Raw genomic sequence first — 27,330 nt, forward strand, 5'->3', positions numbered from 1 at the left:
CATAGCAGCACAATTCACAATAGCAAGACTGTGGAACCAACCTAGATGCCCTTCAATAGATGAATGGATAAAAAAAAATGTGGCATTTATACACAATGGAGTATTACTCTGCATTAAAAAATGACAAAATCATAGAATTTACAGGGAAATGGATGGCATTAGAGCAGATTATGCTAAGTGAAGCTAGCCAATCCCTAAAAAACAAATGCCAAATGTCTTCTTTGATATAAGGAGAGTAACTAAGAACAGAGTAGGATCGAAGAGCATGAGAAGAAGATTAACATTAAACAGGGATGAGAGGTGGGAGGGAAAGGGAGAGAGAAGGGAAATTGCATGGAAATGGAAGGAGACCCTCAGGGTTATACAAAATTACATACAAGAGGAAGTGAGGGGAAAGGGAAAAATAATACAAGGGGGACAAATGAATGACAGTAGAGGGGGCAGAGAGAGAAGAGGGGAGGGGAGGGGAGGGGAGGGGGGATAGTAGAGGATAGGAAAGGCAGCAGAACACAACAGACACTAGTATGGCAATATGTAAATCAATGGATGTGTAACTGATGTGATTCTGCAATCTGTATATGGGGTAAAAATGGGAGCTCATAACCCACTTGAATCAAAGTGTGAAATATGATATATCAAGAAATATGTAATGTTTTGAACAACCAACAATAAAAAATTAAAAAAAAAATCTCAATGCTAAACTGACTGAAAATATTAAAAAGATGAATGAGTACAAATGTAAAGAAGAACACAGCAGCATACTGAAGAAATCATGAAGAGAATTAGAGGTTGGTAAGGAACAAACTGTGATCAATACAAAAGAGCATTAGTAAGAATGGCATTTAAAAACTATTAAACTTTACAATGGAAAATATCACAGCAGCAGTTACACGCATACATAACCAAATTGATATTGATGAATAGTCATTAGGGTCAGCTAGATTTCCACACTTTATATTAGGGAAAGAAAGCGGGACAAATTTTTTCCTATACTTTCATTTATCCAGTAAAAAAAATATTTTGATGTTATCTCCAATTGTCAAAATATTGTGCCAATGGGTCCTTATATTTTAAATGATTTTTACTGGGAACTTTTATAAAAAAATGGAAACAGTGTCTCTGGAAATTTCTCTTGAAATTTTCATCATTTAGACAATTAAATCTTGGGAGAAAAACTAGTTTGAGAATTGCTTCAAATCTTCCACTTCATTTGCTTTGGTAGATAAAGGATACATTTACACATTACATAGTCATTAGGAAATTGTCAGGAAGCTCATAATCAGGGCTATTTTTGTGGGGTGGGGCGGGGGGACCAGGGACTGAACTCAGGGGCACTTGACCACTGAGCCACATCCCCAGCCCTATTTTGTATTTTATTTAGAGATAGCATTTCACTGAGTTGCTCAGCACCTCGCCTTTGCTGAGGCTGGCTTTGAACTCTCTATCCTCCTGCCTCAGCCTCTCTTGAGCCACTGGGATTACGTACAGGGCTACCATTAAATGGAAAGAACTAGTTGAAGAATTAGTAAAACCAAAGAACTGTTTGTGTACTAATCATCATTGCACAGATTTAGGGTTAATCTTGCACTAAAGGAGGTGACTAAAAAGACATTAACAATATATTACACTTAATTGTGTTTGAATCGCAAATTATATTACCTCCTTGTGAGTCTGCCACTGGAAGCTCACAGACCCCAATTCCAACCCTCAGTGTAATTAATGATGACAGTTTTCCGATATCTACTTGCTGATGCTGTCTATTGCCTGTGATGTCTCACTAAGATAAATGACTTAGCCAATTGCAGATAAAAATGTTTTCCATCAGAAGTAGGCTGTGACACACAATGGCGAATAAGCTCAACCTGACTTTATGAATGGTAAAAATTTCCTTGCCAGAGTGTGCAATGGCAAATGTTATTGTTAATATTGATTTCTATCCATACAAGAGTAGCAATGTCAACAAGATCAATTCTTCTAGTCACATCTGTTGTTGCAGGATAAAAAGTATCTATTTACTGCCAAAACTGAATTTAATACAACATTGTGGCTTACATTTTAAATTTACTTCAGCACATCAGGTTTTAGTTTTTTTAGGAGGAGTAAGAAGTGAAATATTGATGATTTTTACCCATTGTAATCATCCAGGGTTCATATGCAATTTCACTTAGGATTGAAGTAAACTAAAATTAGGGCTACTTCTTTAGAAATGAATACCCTTGACCTGGAATTACTGTCATTAAATTTTCCTCCATATCCAGAAGGGTTCAGGTTGGTTCTAAAGACTTGAACACCTGAAAATGTGTCTGAAGACAAAAATAAATGACAAAACCAAAAGTTTTATATTTACAATGCACATGAGTAAAATTACAAAAAAAATGTGACTCTTAAAGCATAGCAGGCAAGATGTGTAGAATTGCGATAGTAAATCAATACTACTTTGCAGTTACATGTTCTCACTGAGAAATTTAACAGGAAAAAGAAAACCGTGTGTGATAAAGATATTTTTCCCCATGAGTGCTAGCCTATTTTGGTACATAGTTAGAATGTCTTTTAAAAGTATGAATTAACTGTGGTACATGCACCATGAAACTCTCCAGCAAATTACAATTGAACAAGAAACAAAAGCCAACAAAGTCCTACATGTTTAGCTTCTGATATTTTTCTGACTCCAACTTACAGCCTATTTCTCTTTTCTCAGTGATCTCCAGGCACACTGACCTTCTTTCCATTTCTCAAACGTGTCTGCTTTGCTCGTTCATTGTTTTATACTCTGCTCCTCACTGGCTAGAATGCTATTCTCTCTAATCATTTTACAGCACATACAACTTCTTCATTCTGGGCCAACTGAAAAGTCATTTCCAATGCAGATTCTTGATGAATGCCTTTACCACAGGTTAGATCCCCATTCTTCCCCATCCTGTGTTTTCATTACATTTAGCATTCTCTAAAATGATTCTGTTTGGACATTGTGCTCATGTATTTCCATGATGACAGAAAGATCACTTTTCACTTTTAGAGAATGGATGAATTCTCTGACCATTTTCTTAACACATTTTAAAAATCCTGATGCTTGCTCATATAAATTACTCCCCTATTCTTTAGTCACATTATTTTCTTCTAATTTATTAAGAGATCCAAGTAATGGAAAGATCTTCAGAAGAAACTATATAAGATTTCTGTAATTGAAAGTTAAAGAAGATTAAATGGGGCCATTTGTCTTAAGTTTGACTTTAAAAACACAAATACAAAGCATGGTTGTACATACTTTGAATCCTAACTACTTAGGAAATTCACCCTAGCACACATACCACATTGGTCATTTTCTTTACATATTCAATTGTTTTTATTACTATCATTTTCATGAAACTTTTATTACTACCACTATGTATGAAACTTTTCTTTTTTTACTATTTTTTTAAAAAACATTTACCCAGATTTTTCACTGTTCAGACAGAATGGAGACAATGGTACTATCCAAAAACAAGACTGACCTAGGAACCACATCATTGCTAGACACAGCAAACAGTGACTGAAAGGAACCCACGCTCATGCCATCTGTTGTGTTTTACACTGTTTCCTGTCTGTCTCTTTTACAAAGCATAGTGTTCTACAGTAATGCTCTATTAAAAAAAACATTATTATTTCCATAATACTAGACTTTTGGCTTCAGAACACAGATTTATATATCAGCAATTTTTTAAAGATGTTGGGTGTGGTGGTACACTCTTTTAGCTCCCCATAATTGGGAGATTGAGATGGGTGGGTCACTAGATCCACAAGTTTCAGACCAACCTAGGCAACTTAGCAAGATCCTGTCTCAAACAAACTAACAAACAAAAATTACCAAAGGGGGAAAATAAAAGGCTCAGGGTGTAGCTCAGTGATAGAGCACATGTTTAACATGTGTAAAGCCATAGGTTCAATCTCTAGCACTAAGGATGAAAAAAAAATATGTATTTGTTTTTATATAGAATGTCAACCATAAATAAAAATGATTTTGGAATCATTGAGTTCCTTTGTAAAAGTTTACAATGTCTCTGTTTTTTCAACCTTTTCTCTATGGGAACTGAAATGTTTGTTAAACTATACCAAGCAATTCAGATGGAGAAACTAAATATACAGATTTGCAACATAAAAATGTGTATACTTGGGATGGGGATGTGGCTCAAGCGGTAGTGTGTTCACCTGGCGTGCATGCGGCCCGGGTTCGATCCTCAGCACCACATACAAACAAAGATGTTGTGTCCGCAGAGAACTAAAATATAAATAGTAAAAAAATTCTCTCTCTCTCTCTCTCTCTCTCTCTCTCTCTCTTTCTCTCTCTCTCAAAAAAAATGTGTACACTTGGTTGATTCAGGTCTTTAATGACATTGTTCTGGGTTTTGCTTGGAGGAGAAGGCAAGAGGAAACAGATGGTAGAACTGCTTCTTTCTCCAGAAGACTCAGAATGAATGAAATTACATTAAACTGTATTATGCTGTAGAAATAAAGAGTTCTTATTGAAAATGACAGGGGGAAAAGGTGGCCTCTTGGCAAGATCTGAGAATTCTGACTTTTGTTTGTTGTGACGGGAGGATAATTCTCTCTAGGTCTCATCATTATTGAACATAGAAGAGAATGCTCCTCTGCTCTTTGATGGTGACAGCTCAGCTGACCATTGACATTTGAATGCATGCTGTCAGCTTGAGTCTAGACTATTAAGGAATCCATGGGTATAAGCCTGGGACAGTGGGCACTGAAATGAACCATGTACATTAATTGTTGTAAATAACCACTAATTGCATATCGCCTGGTTGTGTGTGGACTTTCAGTTCAATGTGTTAGAAGTTGCAATCCATTCACAATACTTCAGAGAGGGGTTTCTGGGAGGATCTATTTCACTCATGTCAAAAGGGTAAAGTGGAGGCTGTGCTTTCCCCATCACCATGGCCCTCCTCCCAGCTGCCTTTAGGTTCATAACTGCAATGGTCCAAAGGATTGGGAGGAGGCTGGAAAGGGAGCAGGAAGTCCAGGCACTCATGCACATGGAGACAACAGCCACAACTAAGAAGCAAAAGAGTAAAACTGTTCATGTTCATCAAATGCTTATTCTGTTCTAACGTCTGTTAATGTATCAACTCATTTATTTCAACCAACTCTCTGAAGCAGTACAATCAATAATGTGTGATTCATAACCACAATAAAGGAGGGAAGAGAACCTCCAATAAGGGGACTGTAGCTCAGTGTCATAATTTTGATAGTAACAGAAACATGTCTAAGTTGATTTTCAAGAGCTCATAAAGAGCATCATATGTGCCTGAGAAGTTCTGTATGTTGAGGTTTCTCTGGAAGAGCTGATGGGCAGGGGAAAATAAAATACCAAATCCTGGACAAAAAAACTCCTAAACATCTTGAGGATGGGTGAGTTTGTCAAATTGGATGAGAGCATTAATTTTATAAAGGGCTAAGCATTTCTGAGAACTTTTTGTCTTAGTTGCTAGATATATTGCATTTACCAATCTCCCAAGAGCTTCTTTGTGAACTTTCTGGAAGAATATTAACTAACACCAAAACTATAAATTTAACTATTATTTTCACCCAGAAAAAGTTATTGTTTAGCTCTCAGATCTTTCCTGGGGAGCTGACCAAGTCACTCTGAGTACAAGAGGGGATGCTTGGGGGATGGAAGTTCTGGTATTCCATCTTTTGATCTTTACCCCATAGGGAAACTAAGAAGTTGCAAGGCAAAGCTGCATCTTCCACACTACCCACCCACTTTAGCAGGCCTAGGAAAAAAGGAGGTGATTTCGTACTGAAACCCAAGTGTCAAAATTAGGCTATGTCACTTATTTCTTATGAAATATTTCTAGAGAAAAGAAAGGAAATGAAGGATAGAGTGACAAAGAGACTTCAGTGTCTATGGCCATGCCTGTCTAGACTAGACAGCTGCCCTAGGATGCAATATAGTCAGAGGGATGATTCTGACTGTCTTTAATATTGACATCAATTGCTATCATCAAATGGATTTGACAGTGATATACTGATTATTAAGGTAGCTTTGTAAGTAGAATCATCTAAGCTTTAGTGATATTTGGTACATGTTCATAAATCCACCTATTTATTTTCATTTTCTTGGCATTTTATCAGGGGAAAATATGTGCTTATTTTCTGCATGCGCTGAAGTAGTTTAACCCCTTCGTAAGTAAATGCAAAATAAAAGCATTTGCTGCAGGAAGATATAAATATCAATCATCAGGCACTGAAATGGATAATCTCAAGGGCCTTCTAAGGTTATAAGGGTGAGACTTAATGGAGCAGACGATTCATAAACATTCCAGAATAAAATATGAAATGTGATGCTCAAGTTGACAAGTGTGTTTTGAAGCTTTTTGTTTGAACTCAGTTCTCCAAACAAACAATATTTCAGGAAGTTTAATGGCATACACTACACATACATTAGGAATAATACCACCAAGGGCCTTCTCATTGTTCATGTTTGAGCTTCAATGTAAATTTTTCTTGGCTTGCTAATTGTTCTTCTCTGCTTCTGCATGCATCTTGGCCCAGTGTACCAAAAGTAAAACCTACTGAAGGGCCTGCTCTCTAGGTTTCCCTGGAGATGCCCCCAGCGTCTTTCTGCACCACAGCATGGAGTAGTCTGAAGTATATTCATTATTTTTCATTTCTTTGTTTCCTTTGTTATCATATTCTGTGCTCATACTATTACTATGTAAAGAAAATAGATATTTAGAAAATAGTTAACCTAAACATCTAAATGGTGCTAAAACCTATAGAATATAGAACTGAATAATTAGGTTGCCACCCCCACAAACAGCTCAATCTTCTTGCTTCAAAATGAAAATTTGAAACAAAAAAGAAGAAAAAAATTAAAAAGGAGATGTATGTAATGGTTAATAGTTTAAAATAGCATGTTTTATTTTTTCCACAATTAAGCCCAAAATCATTGTCATAGGACCCTGGAAGTCTATTTCTATTGGATTCCTGAGCATCAGAGAGGAGTGTCTCTGCTGTATTGATATTTTCTGTCCAGTGTCCCTCAGGGGAAGGGCCATTGTTCTTTAGCCAGAAAGATAAACCATGAGTTTCTGGATCTTATAATCTTCTCTCTTCTTAGAAGTTTTAATTTTCTCTTGATGGTTGAATACACATTCCTCTGATTTGATTACTAACTTTTTGAAACAAGAGACTTATTACATCTTATACTTCAGAATACACAATAAAACAATAAGAATTTCTACAAGTAAATAAAAAACCATGTACTAATTGCTGATTCAAACTAATTGAACATCATATGTGTCATAAAAATTATAAAAGAGTGTTCTTTATCTGTGTAATTTTATTTGTACAGCTTGGACAAATAGCTCACATTTTAAATGCCTTCAAATATGTTTTTAAATCAATCAATCAATATTTACTGAAAGGATTCTGTGTTCTCAGTACAGCACAGGATGAATTATAATGGGTTGGAGCAAATCCTTGAAATCTACTTTTATCCCAGTTCTAAAGAAAACATTTCTTTTCCTATTTTTATTCCAATCTCCAGATGACTGTGATTTTATATCAAACGTGAGATTTTTCCTAACATTGTTTGAGATAATCACCTACTATTGTGCCATTTTTAAGACTAAAAAAAGCAAAATATTCAATAACATTTGAAAAGAAGGATGATAATTTATTTAGTTCTAATATGATTATATATGTTGTATTTACTTATTACCCAAATTAAACATGTTAATATACTATATAATTTCCTAAATTTCTTTATATGTATGTATATATATATATATATATATTATACTTACATGTTTTATATAATATATAGTATGTTACTAAGTAAAAAGTAACACCCCCCCATATATATATATATATATATATATATATATATATATATATACACACACACACACACATAAATAAATTTAAGAAGTTATATAATATACTTACATGTTTGATTTGTTTACTAAGTAAATCTTAAGTAACACTTTAATGATAATATGATATGTAAAATTATTTTGTTTTTCTAGATAGATGGGGGTCTTGTTATTTTGTGTCAAATTCCTGGGCTCAGGTGATCCTCCTGCCTAGCCTCCTGAGTGCCTGGTACTCCAGCCACATGGCCATATAATATGTAATTTAGTTCTAAGTATTCAGCAATTGGCTGTTAATTAGTAATATTATAAAAGTCAATAGATACATCAATGGAACAGAGAATGATTTTAGAGGCAGATCCAGGTGTGAGCATGTACATGTGTGTGTTTTTACTGAGTTCTTATCTATACATGTGTTCACATATTTATTCATTGGAGTTTTTAAAAAATTGACAACTTAAAGCCAGAAGAATAAAGATTAGACTACAATATTTAGTGATCTTTGCCTGACATTTAGGAAGTATTAAATTATATTTCTTACTTTACCACATAAGACAAAATAAACCTAGATATATTTAACATATATTAGGAATAAGATTTTTAGATGATTTTAAAAAAATAAGTGTATTTTAGGGTTTACAAGTCCTTTCTAAGTATAATATAAGAGGAACAATGAAGAAGCAAAATAGATTTAACTGCGTAAAACTGAACACTTTTACTAGGGCAAAAAATTAAAATAAAATATTTTAAAGCTATGTACAACCTATGTAATAAAGATTTATTAATTTTACTGCAAAATGAATATGTGAAATACTTTGGAGACAGTTTATAGTTGAGAACAAAAGACTCTTCATTTTACAAAACAGTTGAGCACAAAGGATCTGATTAAATGTTAATTTTCTTCATGTGCATAAAAGGAGATGGGAAGACACAAAGCAAATTTGGATTAAGTACTAATAAAAATACAATCATTTTATGTTTTTAATCTTTCATTTGGGATTGACAGTCAAACTTTACAAAAATATATGAAAATATGGTTTGAGTAAAAAATAATGTGCTTATAAATAGTAAAGTGTTTTGGGTACACAAAAAGCTCCTAAAAGCTGAAATTCATTTAATAAATATAGAAATGATGTTCAACTTCTCTTTTAATCAAAATGAGGTGTAATTTTTCACCAGACCCATAAAAATGTTGACAAGCAACAAAATTTGATATTGGAGAGGATGTGACACAACACTGGCATTCTTCCATGATACTGGTTACTCATAAATTGGAACATTCCGTCTTAGACTATTTTGACAATTAGAATAATAAGCCATAATAATGCACATACTCTTTAAGTCAGAAATTTTACTTTCTGGTAATCTACTTTTAAAAAAATAATCATAGAAATTTAAAAATGGCATTTTCAAAGGCTCAAGAACACCTTTAGCCGTGGTAGTTAAATCATAGAATCAACCTGAAATATTCTATCATGCAGGTGGGTTTAAGTGTGGCTTCTAAATATGGCTCTGTCAATGACTATTTATTGATTTAGAAACTGGTCTGAAATATATTAAGTGAAACTAAGACAACACTTTGTGGAGAATTGTCTTAAGCCCGAATTACTGCTCATTTAGAAGATTAATGACACCGTGAATACAAATCTCTGTCATTAGAACACCATAGAACGCGGCTTGCATCCGTAGCTTCCTTCAATTTTCTTATCTTCCTCCAAGGTATTTTAACACTTTCAGTGGTCTCTGCATGTAGATTGACATTGCAGGTGTTGTATTTGTATTTTTACCTTCTCTGCATTGGTAAATTGTACTTATTTTCCTTCACTTGCATGGGTTTTTGTGCATGACTTTGCCCATGATTTATTATATTAGGATATACAATGAAAGAAGAACAAAACAAAACAGAGTTCAGAAATAGTGAGTAACAAAGGAGAAAGAAATTATATAATATGGCCAAGGAATACCTTCCTAAGAAGGTCAAACATGGGAGGGAGGACTCATGCAGTCATTCATAGAGGACAGGCAGAAGAGAAAGTATAGCACATGTGGCCACAGGCAGAAAAGGACTTACATTTGAAGATGTGAATAGAAGGACTTGTAGTTAGATTACAGTGAAAACAGTGGGACTGTGGCTGTGGATGAACTAGTGTGTAATAGGAGAGGGTAACATTTCAGAACCCTTTTTTAGGCTAGATAAATAAATTTGTTTAAAGTGTAGCTGGAAGGCATTGAAAGGGTATAAGAAACAGGAGTGTTTACAGGGGTTGCTCTGGTTACCTTAGGCCTAATCACAATGTACCTGAAAACAATGATTAAATATGAAAAACAATGATTACATATCAACAGCTGATAGAAGAAATTAGAGAGCAGCAGAGACAGGCAGGATGTGAGCCCCCCCCCCCCTTTTTTTTTAACCTGAAGAAGACAGAAGGGTGCTAAACTGGTATTTTACGTGTTTCTCTGATTCCATATTCCAGTATTCAGTTCTTGGGAATCCATTTCAAACAGAAAACAGACAATTTTACAAGGAAGAGCTTGGTATTTTGAAAAGGGGTAGGACTTGAAGGGGAAAAAAATTAATGAGAAAGAACTGCTGATAAGTTAATACAAAACCTGCATGCAACTTTCTCTCAAATAGTAACTGATTCTTGAATTTAATGACTTAAATACCTGCATCTGGGTTTTCCAATTGGATAAGTCCTTGAGCTATGCCATTGCAGTATGATTCTAAGAAACCCAGCAGTAAAATTAGTAAAAAGCCAAGCAGGTGAGCAGAAATTGCTGAGTTAGTGTTGAAGAGGCAGAGGTTGGCATGGAACCCTTTCAGAGAGGAAGGGCCTTGTTAAACTGCATGTGTTTGCAGCTGAGACCCTAGGATGGTCATGATCTAACAATAAGGATCTGTGGTAGGAGCACAGCATGAAGATGATAGTCTAGTAGTAGAGACAAAATAATAAAAAAAAAAAACAATACCTACTAGACTATAGACTTAATAGAGAATAGTGACTCAGAAGGTGTATGTTTGTGGGGGATAAGTCACTGGGCTCAGTTCAATGAAGCTCCAAATTTGATTTTCCTATGGGTAAGAATATTTAAGATTCATAAAGAAAATATATAATGTTTTAGGCTATATTTGAAGGTTGCATTCTGAACCTTTACTTGGAATGAAAACTTTTGGCTTGAAGAATTTCCTTAAAGAAATACCTGTTGATTCTAGGGAATTTGCTTCATATGATTTGAGATATATATATATATATATATATATATATATATATATATATATATATATATATATATATAAAAGATTTGAGACATATATATATATATATATATATATATATATGTATATAGATATAGATCTCAAATCTTTTTTTTTTTTTTTTAATACCAGGGATTGAACTCAGGGGTGCTTAACCACTGAGCTACATCTCCAGTGCTCTCTCTCTCTCTCTTTTTTTATTTTGTGTTTTATTTAAAGTCAGGGTCTTTCTGAGTTGCTTAGGGCCTCACTAAGTTGCTGAGGCTGGCTTTGCACTCACAATCCCCCTGCCTCAGCCTCCCAAACCACTGGGATTACAGGCATGTGCCATTGTGCCAGGCTACTATTTTCTATATTTGAGTTATGAATTAGGATTCTCCAGAGAAACAATATCTGCCGCAGTCTGGCTGGACACAAATCACGAGCCACTTGAAGATTCAAGCAGGAACAAACTTTATTTTTAGAACCCACACCTCAAGCTGTCCATGGGAACTCTGAGAGCACTCAAGGGGAACTCAACCATCGAACTCCACCCACACGAACTCTCTAGGAACTCCTCCAGAGCTCAAAAATAGCGGGCACCCAAGGCAGCAGGAACCACTCCTTCTGGCAAAATGCCAGGCACCATCTTGACCTGGCCGTGGCTCTCAACAGATATCAATAGAATGTATGTGCATTTTCTCTTTCTCAGTCTTCATGTCTCTCTCTCTCTCTTATCTTAGATAGATATTTATTATAAGGAAACTGGCTCACATGATTTTGGAGGCTGACAAATTCAACATCTACAGTGTAGGCAGGCAGCCTGGAGACCCAAAAGAGCCAGCAATGCAGTTCCAGTTCAAAGACTGCTAGGCTAGAGACTCAAAGTCCATGGTGTAGATAAATTTTAAAGGCAGTCTACTAAAGAATTGCTTCTTGGATGGGGATGCCTGTCTTCATTCTTTTTAGGCCATCAAATGATTGGATGAGGTCCAGTCATGTGCTAGAGGGTAATGTGCTTCACTAACAGTTTATCAATTTAAATATTAATCTCATCCCCAAACACCTCCATGTTGATAGATATATTGTCCATCACTAGGTATAATTTGTATAATATGCACATACATTAAGTACTCAGTTGAGTGAGTTTTGACACATACATGCTCCTATTTAGGCACCATTACAGTGCAGAACATTTTTCTCACATGAGAACGTTTGCTTATGCAGTGTGCATGCAATCTCTCTCCATGTCAGTTAAACATTGATATGATTTCTGTTATAATTTTTCTCTGCTCTCTGTAATTATGCTAACAGATTTGAATACCTGGCCTTTTTTTTGCATGGCATTTCTGTGAGATTCATTTATGCTGTTGTGTCCTGTGATCATAATTATTTTGCTAATTTTCTGTTAAATAAATATCCACTATTTGTTTACTAATTTGCATTTTTGTTTCCAGTATGATAAAGTTGCCATATGCACTATTATTCAAGTATTTGAGAAAATGTAAGTTTTGTTTTTTCCTAGGAGTGAATTTGCTTCTTCATTAAGTAGGTATATTTTAACTCTGTAGTTAATATTTTAATAGTATGGCTAATTTGTGGTTTTCTAAGTTTCTTTTTCATTAGAAATATGTATAATTTTAAGTGGGTCTACATTTTACCACCATTTAGTATTGCCATTCTTTTACATTTTGGTCATTCTAGCAAAGTAATTACTTACAGTGCTTACTTATAATTCTATAAGGACGATATAGGACACATTTTATGTATTAATTGGCAAGTAGCATGTTCTTTGGGAAGTGCTGACCAAATCTCTTGCCCATTTTTATTGTGTTTGATTTTTTTATTATTTAGTTTTAAGGGTTTTTAAAAAGACATATTCTGGTATAAGTTGTTTATTAGATATATGCATGGCAAGTATCATCTCTAAGTCTGTGGCTTAGCCTTTCACTTCTTTTAACGATTCTTTCCTATGATTACACACCATTATGTGGTGAAATCTTATCATTTTGAAATTGTTAAAATTTTCTTTTTACTATAAGAAATACTTGTTTATCTTAATAAGACAAAGATATTCTTCCTTTGCTCTAGAAATTTTATATTTTTGTCTATTATTCAACCTTGAAATATTTTTCCAAAGCTTTATTGAACTTTAATTGATGTACATTAAACTATGCATAAAATGCAGAATTTGAAAAATTTTGACGTTTATCTCCAAGAAGCCATCACCACAATCAAGATAATGAACACACTATTAATAAATATTTTTTGGTCACTTAAGAATTTGTCCATAAATGGCACTGATGAAATTGTGCAAGAAGTCAGTTGTGGCATCCCTAAGAAGATCCAAGGGTCTCTGTTTAATGGAAGTTATGTTATTACATTTCTTATGGTTATAAGCACACACTTTTCAATATATAATTGATGTGCATTTTTTTCCACCAGTAGAATGTGTACTTTAAAGTTTATTCTGTCTCTTATCCCAAGTTTTTAAATGAGGCTTAAAGTTTTCATCTATCCTACTTGATAAACTACTCATCAGTTAGGAATGTAGATTATTGGGAGGACCATTCTGCTTTTCAAAACCTCCATTACTGTTTCTCTTTTGAATTGTGGTAAAATAACCATAAAATTTAGAATTTGAATCATTTTAAATGTGTGATTTATTGGCATCAAGCACATTTGCATTGATGATCAACCATTATTTTCTATCCATCTCTAGATGTTTTCATCACCCCATACCGAAACTCTGTACCTGTTAATCATTCTCAATTTTCTCCGTTTCCCAATCACGGATAGTCACTCTTCCACTTCCGTTTCAATGAATTTGGTCATGAAATAACTTTTTATGCATCCTGTGTAATAGAAGGAAATACTTATCTCCCCCACATGAATACTCAGTTACTCTGGCCTCTTAATCTTTTATTTTTAAACAGGGTCTTGGGGAGTGGCCAAGGGTAGCCTTGAATGTGTGATTCTCCTGCCTCAGCCTCCCAAGTCACTGGGTATGCTAGCACCTTCTAGCTTACCAATTTTTATTTAAAAAAAGCTTATTTTGGGATCATTGGTTTGGATGGTACTGAATCTGTAGATTAATTTGAAGAGAACTAGGAGCTTAAAATTATTGAGATATCCAATCTACAAATAAGGAAAATGTTCCTATTTATCTAGCTCTTCTCTAGGGTCTCCCTTTTTATGGTCTTCTGAACAGACATTATAAATACCTCTGTCCATTCCTCATTTTTGTTCTACAGTGTTTTATAAATGTAAAAAACAAACAAACAAAACCCCCCAAAACCTTCTGTCTTTAATGCCTTATTTGTAGACAAACATTAATTTTCAAATATGACTTCTTTAAACTCAAGTTAAGCATAGTTCTAGGACTGGAAAACCAAACTGTTTTATAGTCAGCTTTTTCACTGTTGTGACCAAAAGACCTGACAAGAGCAATAAGAGGAGGAGAAGCTTATTTTGGGGCTCATGGTTTCAGAGATCTTAGTTCCCTAGTTGGCCAACTCCATTCGTCTGGGCTCCTGGCAGAGGAAAGTGGCTAAGGACATGATAATCAAGAAGCAGAGAGAGAAAGAGAGGGGGAAGGGGAGGGAGGGAGGGAGAGAAAGTTCTCCTGACAAGGAAAAAATATAACCTCCCAAGTGCATACCCCTATGAACTCACCTCCTCCATCTACACCCTATGTGTCTATAGTTATCACCAAGTTAATTACTATCACGTTATTAATGCATTGGTTAGGCTAAATCTCTTACAACCCGATCATTACATCTTTAAACTCCTTTGCATTGTTTCATACATGAGCTTTTGGTGGACACCACATGTCTAAGCCAAAACACCACACCACATATATGCCTCCTTTAGCATGCTTGGAACAACTATTTTATATGTCTTTAACAAACATGCAGGAAAGGATAGAGAGGTTAAATTGTCTTTCTAGAGTTGTACATTTAAACTATTAACAGGGTTAAAAAAGGACTCGGACCTGCTGACTCCCTAGCCCAGGATTTTCATGGAGGAGAGTTTATAAAATATTATTTTAAGCAATATTAATATGGTTTCCAACTGAGATGTGATGTTTTCTGGTAGATGGAAAAGACTGAAATCCTTTCAATTTTACTTGCATAGACATGCATTTCCTTTTATAAATATTCATAATATTTAAAGGTCATTTTTACACGAGGTTCCCAGTTAAATACAGAAATGCGTTTACAGACCCATTATCACTGGGAGTGCTATCATCACTGACATCTCGTGTTCAAGAGGACATTTTCATACTCTTGTATAGGAGCTGTGAAAATAAACTTCAATTAACTCTGTAGTACTCAACTTTATTCATGCTTCTGTTTCTAAAATTTTCTATCAAAATAAGAAATTTTAAAGTGTTTTGCACAATAAATCAGCAATCTGTTTATTGAATGAATCACAGTATTTGAGAAAGAATGGAGAAACAAAAGAAGCTTTGTCTCTCCATTCCTATACAGATTTAATAGGGGTAAAATTTTCGAACCCTAATTTTAGGTAGGTGTTATGATTTAAGTGTGGTGTCCCCAGAAAGCTCACATGTGAAATAATGTAAGAAGGGTTGGAGAAGAAATGATTGAGTTCTAGCCTTAACCTAATCAGTGACTCAATTCCTGATGGGATTAACTGAGTGGTGGCTGGAGGCAGGTGGGTGTGGCTGGAGGAAGTGGTTCATTGGGGGCGGGGCTATGGGGTATATATTTTGTATCTGGAGAGTGGAGTCTCTTTCTCTCTGCTTCCTAATCTTTAAGTGAAATGCTTCCCTCTGCCATACTCTTCTGCCAGGATGGAACTGGTTGTATATGGACTGAGACCTCTGAAACCGTGAGCCACTAAGTAAACTTTTCCTCCTTTACAATTGTTCTGGTTGGGTCCTTTAGTCACAACAGTGATAAAGGTGACTAAAGCAGTAGGTCCAAGATGTTTTCTACACAAACAAATAAAAAAAATAGTTTAAAAGTTACTTCAAATTAACACAAAGCAAAGTAAAAACATGCCAATTCAACTTAGACAGTAGTCCAATTCTATACAAAACTGAGAACTTTGAGCTAACTTTAACATGAGATCTTTTCCATCATGCCTGGCTGAGATCTATTTCAGCTGAAACACCTGCAATAGGGAAGAGCTAGTGTTTGCTTTCCCATGTGGCCCTTTACATCTCTTTCTGAACTGGCCAAAATGTGGTTTCTGATGCTGGGGGAGGATTCCAGGGAGAGAAAGATGCCTGTGGAGAAGAGAAAAGGAAAGCAGGGAAATTTGTATTTGCTGCTCTTATAATCTGGCACTTTATTTCCTGAGACATACAGACATTTAAAACTGCTTTTCTTCTTCTGAGTAATTTGTGTCTTATTCTAAAACCCCTGAATACAATTCACTGTGTGAAGCCACACTTAACCGTGGATGACTTCATCTCCATGAAGACGAATGCACAGTTCTAAACATGCATCTCTATTCCATTTCTCTTGGATCCACTGCATTAACTTGTAGGAAACCCTCTTCTGGGGGATCAAAGTTGATCTCACAATAGTTTTCCTTCATGTGCATGGTCTACAATTGATTCTCAGGACATACTCATCCACCCTTACCCAGAAGACTCTGATAAGACACACCACTGATGCTAATGCAGCCATTTCTCCATTCATTCAGTCTTAGTAAGGGGAAGTGCATATTTCACAGGCTCCAGGCAATAAAAGACATGAATGAATGAATGAATTTTGTAAAATTTTACAAAATTCATTCCAGATTTCCTCTTAATCCAATTGTACTCCCTCCCTCTCAATCAAGGAGTCCCCACTAATCAAATTACAGGGGCACACGTTACAATCTGTAAGTGAACTCCTTTTAGTAAACTATTTCCATTTCCATTTTACATTCTCACCAGCATTATATGAAAGCACTGCTTCTCTCAGACTTTATATAGTCATTCTAATATATACATAGTGATATTTTAATGTGATTTTCATGTAATGACTAATGATGATGAGCATCTTTCTTGTATTTCTATACCATTAATATATTGTTTCAGTGAAATGTTCAAATCTTTGCATAGTTCCTTAAACAAGTTTTCGGATTTCTTATTGTCATGTTTTGATTGTTCAATATCTATATTATGAAATACACTTTCCATATGCTTTTCAAGTCTGTGCCATATTTGTTATGTTAATTTCTTTTCATTTTCTTGACAACTTCAAGGAGCAGAATATTTTAATCTTTCATTAAAGATTGTTTTGGTGATGCCATACTTGATAAATCTCCTAAATTTTTGTTACATAGATTTTTTCTCCTAAAAGTTTTATTTTTTTTTAAAAAGTCACATATATTACTATGGCTTGGTAGCTCATTTTCTTTTCTTTTTCTCCTTTTATAATCTTCTAATATATGTTTTATATATAATATACAGAGTTTGTTAGTTGTACTTCACAGGAGATATTGGGGAAAGCACATTTTCCATCTTTCTTGATGTGGAAAATCACAATTATTTTCAAGATAAAATATTTAAAAACATAATGAATTAGTTATGATTTTGGATATTTCCAACCCTCCTTGTGTAGATGCAGTGTTCCATATGGTTTTGTTTTCTGGTTTGTTTTTTCCACTTGAAAGATGCCCTTCAATATTGCTTGCAATACAGGTGTACTGATGATAAATTATTTTAGCTTTGATCATCTAAAAATAACTTTATTTGCTTATAAAATACATTTGCTCTTAGAATAGAATTCTTGGTGGGTGTTTTGTTTTCCAGTATTGTAGGGACATTAAGGTATTGTTTTCTCACTTTTATTTTATCTGATTCAAAATTTGCTACCATCATCATAATGTTTGTTCCCCTACATGAAACGTGTCATTTTTCTCAGACTATATTAATTTTATTTAGCAGAACATGAATTTACACGAGAAGTATTGGTAACTTAAACAGTTTTTGGAAAAATAGGAGGGAACCAAGAGAAGCTAATAGAGGAACCAATAGTGCTGGATTTTACTGCTGTTAGAATTGTTATTGCTGAATATAGAACAGCACCATGTCAATAATTCCTTATCTTTCCTGTCTCTTTGCATCATTCTCTAGAGATGCCAAGCTTTTTCTCTTTCACAATACTGAGGATGAAACTTGGGGCTTTATCCATATATGGCAATAATTCTGCTACTGAGCTACATCCCAGACATTTAAAAAATTACTAAATTTTTATTTTGTTTTGTTTTTACAAGTGCATTATAATTTTCTATTAGAGTGAGGTTCATTTTGACATAATCATACATGAATAGAATTTAATTGGCACAATTTCAGGACCCAGTGATTCCTCTTTTCCTCTCTTCCTCCCTACCCCATTCTACTTATATACTCTGCTCTACTAATATATATATATATATATATATATATATATATATATTTAACTGATGCTTTTTAGATTTACATAAACATGGAACATTCCACAGTGAATGTGGTATTTTCACATGGGTACATGGTAAAATTTTACAAAATTCATTCCAGATTTCCTCTTAATCCAATTGTATTATCTCCCTCTCAATCTACTTCTTCTACTCCATTGATCTTTTTAATTTTTATATCTACCACTTTCCCCCCTTACTTTGCTTAGCTTCCAATTTGAGAGAAAATATTCAACTCTTGACTTTCTGTGTCTGGCTCAGTTCACTTAGAATAATATCCTCTAGTTTCATGGATTTACCAGCAAATGCCATAATTTTATGCTTCTTTATGGCTGAGTAAAACTCCATGAAGATATATCCATTCATATATTGGCAGAAATTTGGCCCTGTTCCCTAACTTGGTTATTGTGAATTTCACTGCTATAAACATTAATGTGCTTGTATCACTATAATTTGCTGATTTTTGTTATTTTGTAAAAGTACCAGGCAGCAGGATAGCTCAGTCACATGGTAATACTATTCCTAGTCTCTTGACAAATATCCATAATGTTTTCCATAGTGATTTATTCTAATATTCAGTCTAACTAAAATGTTTGAGAGTAGCATGGTATTAGCACTCCCCATATATATGAAGATCAATGGAACAGAAGATGCAGAGAAAAGCCTACATGGATACATGGAACCTTGACAAAGGTTCCAAAAACCAATGGTGCTGGGAAAACTGTGTACCCATATGTAGAAGAATGAAATATCACCCCTGTTTCTCACCCCGCACAAAAGTCTACTCAAAGCAGATCAAAGACCTAAGAATTAGACCAGATACTCTGCAACTGCTAGAAAAAAATGTATGTATAATAATCCAACATATTGACAATTGCAAGAAATAAAACCAAAAATCAATAAATGAGATGGCATCAGATTAGGAAAATTCTGTACAGCAAAGGAAATAATTAAGAGCAATCAGGGAAAGCCTATAGAATGGGAGAAGACCTTCACCATATGCTCTTTTTTTTAAAGAAAGAGAGAGAGAGAGAGAGAGAGAGAGAGAGAGAGAGAGAGAGAGAGAATTTTAATATTTATTTATTTATTTTTTAGTTTTTTTTTGGCAGACACAACATCTTTGTTTGTATGTGGTGCTGAGCAGCGAACCCGGGCCGCACGCATGCCAGGTGAGCGCGCTACCACTTGAGCCACATCCCCAGCCCCCATCTGCTCTTCTGATAGGGGATTAATATCAAGAATATATAAAAAAACTCAAAAGACTTTATACACACACACAAATAAATGGGCAGAAGAAGTAAACAGACACTTCTGAAAAGAAGAAATATAAATGACAAATAAATACATGGGAAAAGAATCAACATCCCTGCCAATCTGGGAAATACAAATTAAAACTACCTTGATATCTTATGTCACTCCAGTCAACATGACAATTATTAAGAATATACTAATAGATAGAGATGAGGTGTGGGGAAAAATGCACTAATTGTTGAGAGGACTGTAAATTAATGCAACCACTCTGTAATGCAGTATGGAGATTCCTCAAAAAACTGGTAATGGAAACACATATGACCCAGCTATCTCACTCATCAGTATATATCCAAAAGATGTAGAATTCACATACTGTAAGGATGCAGCCATATCAATGTTTATAGCAGCACAATTCACAAGGTATAAAGCCAGACTAGGTACCCTTCAATAGGTGAATGGATATTAAAAAATGTGATATATAGATATATATGATTATATGTATATATATAATATATAAAATACAATTATATGTTATATGTATACATATACCATACATATATGAAATAGAGTATTACTTAGCCATAAAGAATGGAATTGTGACATTTGCCTGTAAGTGGATAGAACTGGAGAATATATTACTCAATCGTAAAGAATGGAATTGTGATGTTTCCTGTAAATGGATGGAACTGGAGAACATTATGCTAAGTGAAATAAGCCAGACCCAGAAAGATACAGGCAGGTTGAATGTTTTCCAAAATAAGGGTGGAGTGTGTGAATTCCATTAAAATAGAAGAGAGCTCAGAGGAATAGAGGTAGGAGATAGGGAGTGGGGGATGGATAGGAAAAGGGAAGAACAGAGGAATGAATCTGACTTAATTTTCCTATGTGCATATATAAACATAGCACAGTAAATCTTACCTTCATGTATACTACAGGCACTTATAAAAAAAAAACCTTAAAGAAACAGAAGAAATATCAGTACAGTAGAGGAAAAGTAAGATGGGGAGGGAGAAAGGAATGGAAAAGGAAAAGACTGGGGACTGAATTAAAGCAAATCACATTTCATTCTTGTATAATTACATCTAAATGAATCATAATATTGTATATAACTAAAGCTACCTAATAAAAAAACAAAATAAAATTTAAATAAAAAAGATAAAAATGTTATCTCTGAGTAACACTATTAAGATCTCAAAAGGTTATACATTTATTGAGAAAGAGAAGAGAATATTTACCTTTGTTAAGTAATTGTAGAATTTTGTCTATTGATATTCTGGTGAAGGCAATCAGACTTTGAAATGAGGTTAAATTTGGAAAATTCTGAACATGAAGTAAGCATTCTTTAATATCTCTTCTGCATTAGATTCAATAGTATGAATAGCAAATATATAAAAACTGGGTTTTTACAAAATTAAAAATTTTGATCAATTCTCTAACTGTGCTTATGTACATATTCAAAAACAAAATATACTAATAACCTAATAGTTATTGATAAAAGTTCAAAGACCAATTTATGTAAATTCAACATGTTTATACATGCTTTTACTAACTGCTTTTTGCAAAATTATTTATTTTATGGTGAAATATATACCACGAACACAACGGCATATAAAGTCATTTATAATGATTTCATATATGGCTGATACAAATATCTAAATCTAAGGAAAAAGATTAAATGTTAACTTTTTCATAGATTACTTAGAAATAGATTAAAAATTTTGCTAATATCTAAAACATATTTTAAATGTAAGCAAGAGGTACAGTCATGAAAAGCAAAAACTTTCTAAGAGTTTATGATAGAAATATACAATGATAGCAATTCAAAAGACTACAGGGTAATTTAAGTTTCAGTAAGTATGATATAAAAATTACTTCTAAATTCATCTTAAATCCATCACCAAATTGTTCCATGTCATAGAGTATATGACATTAATGTCTCTCTTAAACTATGTCAGAATGTGATAGAAAACAACAAAAACCAGAGAATAAAAGAAAGATAAAATCTAATCATTTTAGTCCTTGCCCTATCCTTTAAGCTGAAGAAACCTATTTCCCTAGACATCGTATATAAGTGGCATTACCCCCGAATTAGTATATCTATCTTATAGATGTGTGCCTTTGAAAATATATGTAAGTTGAGGGACAGTATTTTCTCATTACATTCGTATATAGTGCCAAGAATTTTTACTCAAAGCTTGTTCCAAATCCCTAATTTATTCATTCCTTAAATTAGTCAGCTTTCAATCTCTATGACAAAATACATGAGATAAGCCAACTTAAAGGAAAAACAACTTATTTGCTCAATTTCAGAGTTTTCAGCCCATGGTAAGTTGGCTGGATGGCTTTTGGCCCTATAACAAAGCAAAACATCGTTGTGGGGAGCACAAGGTAGAGCAGAGCTGGTCACCTCATGGGAACCAGAAAGCAGAGAGAGCTTGCTTTTATAACAAAACCCTTCCCTGAAAACCTGTTATGCTATCAACCTAAAAATGGATTAACCCATTTATGAGGTCAGCGCCTTTATGATCCAGTCACCTCCTAAAGACACCGCCACTGAACATGGCTGCCCTGGGGACCAAGCCTTTAACACATAGGTTTGTGGGGGGAAAAATCTCACAATATTCCTCAAATACTTATTAGAAACTACTTATATCAGGCACTTTCTAGGGACCAAAATTACAGCACTAAAGTAACTTGACCAGTCTTTTGCTGTCATAGAAATTATACTCCTGAGAGAGAGAAGGACCATAGAATATCAAGAGCAATGTAACTTGTGAATAGAACTCATGCTATGATCATAGAACCAGGTCATATGCAAGAGCAGGTAACAAGGAGTGGCTTGGATGTTACCTTATATTTGACAGTCTGAAAAATGACCTTGATTCAGGTTTTTTTTTTTTTCCTTGACACTAAGGAATAAACCCAGTGATGCTTAACCACTGGGCCAATTCTCCATCCCCCACAACCTTTTTTTTTTTTTTTTTTAAATAGGGTAAAGTTGCTTAGGGCCTCACTAAGTTGCTGAGGCTGGCCTTAAACTGGCAATTCTCCTGCCTCAGCCTCTCAAGTAGCTGGGATTACAGGAATGTGCCACTGTGCTTGGCAACTCAGTTTTTATCTAATTTAATTATTTTTTATTTATCTATCATCAAAGAGATGGACAGACATATTTTGTTTTTGTATATTTTATAAAAAGACAATATTATCTCTGGTCCCTGAGGAGATAGTGTTGCTGACTTAAGCTCTTAGATATTTAATTCAAAAGTTATAATTTTGAACTGCATCACTGTATCTTTGGTAAAATGATTACTAACACATTATTGCCAAGTGTATTAATGCTTTTTAAGGAGCTATTACCAAAAACAAACAAACAAACAACAACAACAAGAAAGAAAATACAAGAAAAAAAAAGAAAATCAATGAAAAATTTGGGAGATGAAGTGAATTTACACACTACTTGGACTAGATAACTTATTTTCTAACAAATTGAATAAATTGTTTCTATTTCTTTTGCATTAGTAGCCTATGAAATAAAACTAAGTTTTATTGCCATTTGATATCTTCTAGTAAGTTAGCAGCACAGCTAGACATCTTGATTACCACTCAATGTGCATCCTATGCTTCATACTTTCTAGAGTTGACTAGATCTTGAGGTTAAAAACCATCTCTGTAAGTCATATGCCCTACTATATTGGCTCTAAGGTATTATTGACTCTAAGATGCAGTGTTACTTCTACAAAGATGTTTGTAGTTAAAATATTGTTCAATATTTACTATCATTTAGGTTTGTGTTTTGAATTTTTTGTGGAACCAATCTGGAAAGCAGTATGAGAGTCCTCAAAACAACTACAACAACAGCAAACTAGAAATGGAGCCACCATTTGACTGGTTATATCACTGCTTGGTATATATTCAAAGGAGTTAAAATCAGCCTACTATATGGATCAGCCACATCAATGTTTATAGCATCTCAATTCAAAATAGCTAAGCTATGGAACCAACCTAGGTGGCCTTCAGTAGATGAATGGATAAAGAAAATGTGGTATATATACACAATGGAGTATTAATCAGCCATAAAAAAAGAATGACTTTATGACATTTGCTGGTAAATGGATGGATCTGGAGACTATCATGTAAGTAAAATTCACCAATCCTCAAAAACTAAGATTGAATGTTTTCTCTGGATGCTGTCACACAACATATATCATATTTTATATATATATATATATATATATATATATATATATATATATATATATATATATAATGTATTTTATATATGTTATATATGTGTGTACATATATTATATAAAGGATAATAAAAATAAATTATTTTTATTTACATGACTTGCTCATGTAAATTTTACACATACTAAATATCTGAATAACTTTTACATTTAGTTATGATATTAAAATAAAAAATATGGGTGACCCAGCATTTCATAAAATTTTATACAAAAGAATCTCAAGATAACTTTGCAATAATCAAGATCTAGATGACTTTTAAATATCACATCAGGAATTTTGCTAAACAATGTCTGATTCAATTTCTTGCCGGTGGTTTCTAAGAGTCTGAAAGGATGCTTCAGTATTATCTCAGGACTCTTTCTGAACTTCTTGCTGTCTTGTGAAAGGTTGTGAGCTAGCATTTTGATGGTTGCCCATGCTTAAGTTATATCAACTATGTCACAATTGTTCCCTTGCTGATGGCCACTGTGAGACATAGCTGAATATTACATCAAATTTGAATATTTTAAGTGATAACCAGACTGGTATCTTATAATTGATGAGAGAACATAACAGAATCATAACAGAATATTTAAGTGTTACCAGCATAACAGGATTACATTTTATCATTTATAAGTTTATTATATAAAATAAAAATGTATAAGTTTAAAAAGTGTTAAATTTCAAAATGCAATAATATGTTAGGTTTATAAAAATATTCATTTTAGGATCCAAATAAAATTCCCATATATCCTAGCTTTTCTTTTTATTCCATAAATTATTGCAGATATTGATGTTTATCTTTAAAATTTCAAATTGTATATTTACCCTCTTATGATATTCTCTGTAGTATAATTTCCTTGCAAAATCCACTACTCTGTTTTATTTTCCCCAAGGTTTGTAAATGCTTTACGAAATAAAATCTTCCACAATTGCTGGTCTAGCCAACCACAGTGAAATCTCAAATGAGTTTCCCTGGCTAAGAAAGTTTTAACTTGTTTAATCCTTGAACTTTTGAAGCAATAAAGGATAATGAAGTGGACTAGGGTTTGTGGAAAGTAAGCTGAAGGTGACTGTATTTACTAAGAATGCTTCTTTGTGCTTCAACTGGGGAAGATGTATGTGAAAAGCCATCACCACAGCTGCAACCCAAGGTCAGACGCAAAGTTCCTCTTTTGCTACTTGCTCTTTCCTGCTTAATAAGTCTTGCTAAATAAATACCCTTGGAAGGTACGGTTGATGTGTGTTGCAAACGAGGAAATAAATTCCACTTGGGGATCTTTAAGGATCATTTTAACATGGCTCTGAAAATTTTACTCAGAGAGGAATAAGAAATGAACGAATTTATTATACTCACAGGTCAGAGAGACAGGAGGAGCAGCAAGTCAGGCAAGTGGCCATATGGGAGAAGTGATCTGGGAACCAGTTCAACCAAGCTGGTGGAGGGGAGAGAAGAATGATCTGAGTCCTTGGACTGAGTTCTTTTATTGGAGTTGAAGGGGGGGTGGCGGGGAGGACACAGCAAAAGCGTGAGGGAATTTCATTGGTGCATTTGAATGTTACTAGGTCACAGTTGGAGAAGACAAGAAGGGGAACTTGTGGCCACCACCAGCCTTATCACACTAATGCACCTGAGCATCTGAGAGGGGTGCTGACTATACATTTATGAGGATGTTGAGGCTTCAGAAAAATATGAGCTTAAAGAAAATATAATACTTGTTTCCTATCTTTTCTGAGTTAAGTAATAGATTAATTATACTATAACTTAGTGACATATTTCTTCCACCATATTCTTGAAGTTTGAAAGCAGGTTAATGCTGACACATAGATCTCCCTAGAAAATATCGTGTGATAAGCCGGCTGACAGTTGCAAAGATAATAAGAAAAACGACCCTCTGCTTCACTACAATCAAATTCATGATTACGCCTCTGCATTGATAAAGGCACTATCTTGTAAAGAAAGAAATACTAACTACATTCAAAAACAATGATTAACCAGCATTTCTAATTTACAATGAGACATAGAACAGTCATGCGTTAAGCAATAACTAACTCAGCCTTAATGTGTTCCACATAGCTGCTTTCCATCTACCCCAACCTGCTCCTCCTGCAGCCTTACCCTTCTCAGTTTTTATTGATTTTCATCATTTAAACCCACCTTCTTAGACTCATCTTTGACATTTCTGTTTCTCTGCACCTGCACAACCGTCCTACAGCATGTGGACTCTGCCTTTGAAACACATCTAGATTTTGAACTTTTCTTATATTCCTGTTACCACACTAGTCCTAATCCTCTCTTACCTGGATTGCTGTAGTCATCTTCAGAGTTTGCACCATTTCTATACTACTTGCTCTGTTTTATTGTATTATTGACACAACACTGAGAAAGATCTTAATAAAATATCCTTTGCTTAACACTCATGAAAAGCTTTCCATGCAACTCAGAAAATGATTTAAAACCTGTTACACTCATGATTCTGTGTCCAGCTTTCATTCCCAATTACTACCTCAAATTTTATATCCTTCTTTTGGTTTATTTTTCCATGGTGTTTACTACCATCTAACATTTTTACATACTATACTACTATAAAAGGTTCATAGGGTACAACTGTGGTCTGTTTTTTTTTTGTTGTTGTTGTTTTGTTTTCATTGTCACATTTCTCTTATATAGAACAAAGACTGATCAACAGTAGACATCAAATACTCAGTGAACAAATGAAATTTATTCTGTTAAGCTAAGCATAATTTTTTTGGCAGCAGCTATCTAAAGTATAAGATGCTGCATGAACCTAGGCTAAGCAGAAGAGGAATTATTTTTATGTTCCATCTTATGATAACACAGTACAACCATTTACATAAAGATTCAATATGTACTTCATTTAGAGTTGAGGTTGAGTGTGTGATTGATGCTTTTACTTCCCTGAAAGCATTTCCTTGATTTTGTTTACTTATATTTTTATTTTTCAAATTTTAACTACACAAGTAACATGTTACTACATTGGTCTTTCAAAATATTGAGAACAATTGATTTGAAGCTTAAAACCATTTTGACCACCCTCTTGCCCTCTTTCTATTCTTGCTTGAGTTTGATGTGTATTCTTCTAGCAAACATTTGAAATTTGTTTATATTTAAATGCCTGAACAGATAATATATAAAAATTAGATGCAGATTTTTATTTTTCATAAATAGGGCCATGATGTGCCTGTCATTTTGGAATTTGCTTTTTTACTTCTGCATGTTTTCAACTGTCTATGCTAACTCGTACAGGTCTAGTTTATTCCTTATAACTGTTCCTAAATGAACCAACTAGATTTAAAAATATTTCTA

General features: G+C 34.1%; 1 protein-coding gene across 1 annotated transcript in view; it reads right to left on the reverse strand.

Annotated features, from left to right (window-relative positions):
- Kynu (kynureninase) overlaps positions 1 to 25,466 on the reverse strand; it is a 183,715-nt gene extending 158,249 nt beyond the window's left edge. Inside the window, exon 1 of the mRNA XM_058585367.1 lies at positions 25,360 to 25,466. The gene's annotated coding sequence lies outside the window, so the exon portion shown is untranslated. The remainder of the gene's footprint in view (positions 1 to 25,359) is intronic.
- Between the last annotated feature and the right edge of the window lie 1,864 nt (positions 25,467 to 27,330).

The sequence above is a fragment of the Marmota monax genome, unplaced genomic scaffold (genome assembly GCF_021218885.2).
Source record: "Marmota monax isolate L192 unplaced genomic scaffold, Marmota_monax_Labrador192_F-V1.1 WCK01_AAM20220418_F8-fsc00034, whole genome shotgun sequence".
Classification (NCBI taxonomy): Eukaryota; Metazoa; Chordata; class Mammalia; order Rodentia; family Sciuridae; genus Marmota; species Marmota monax.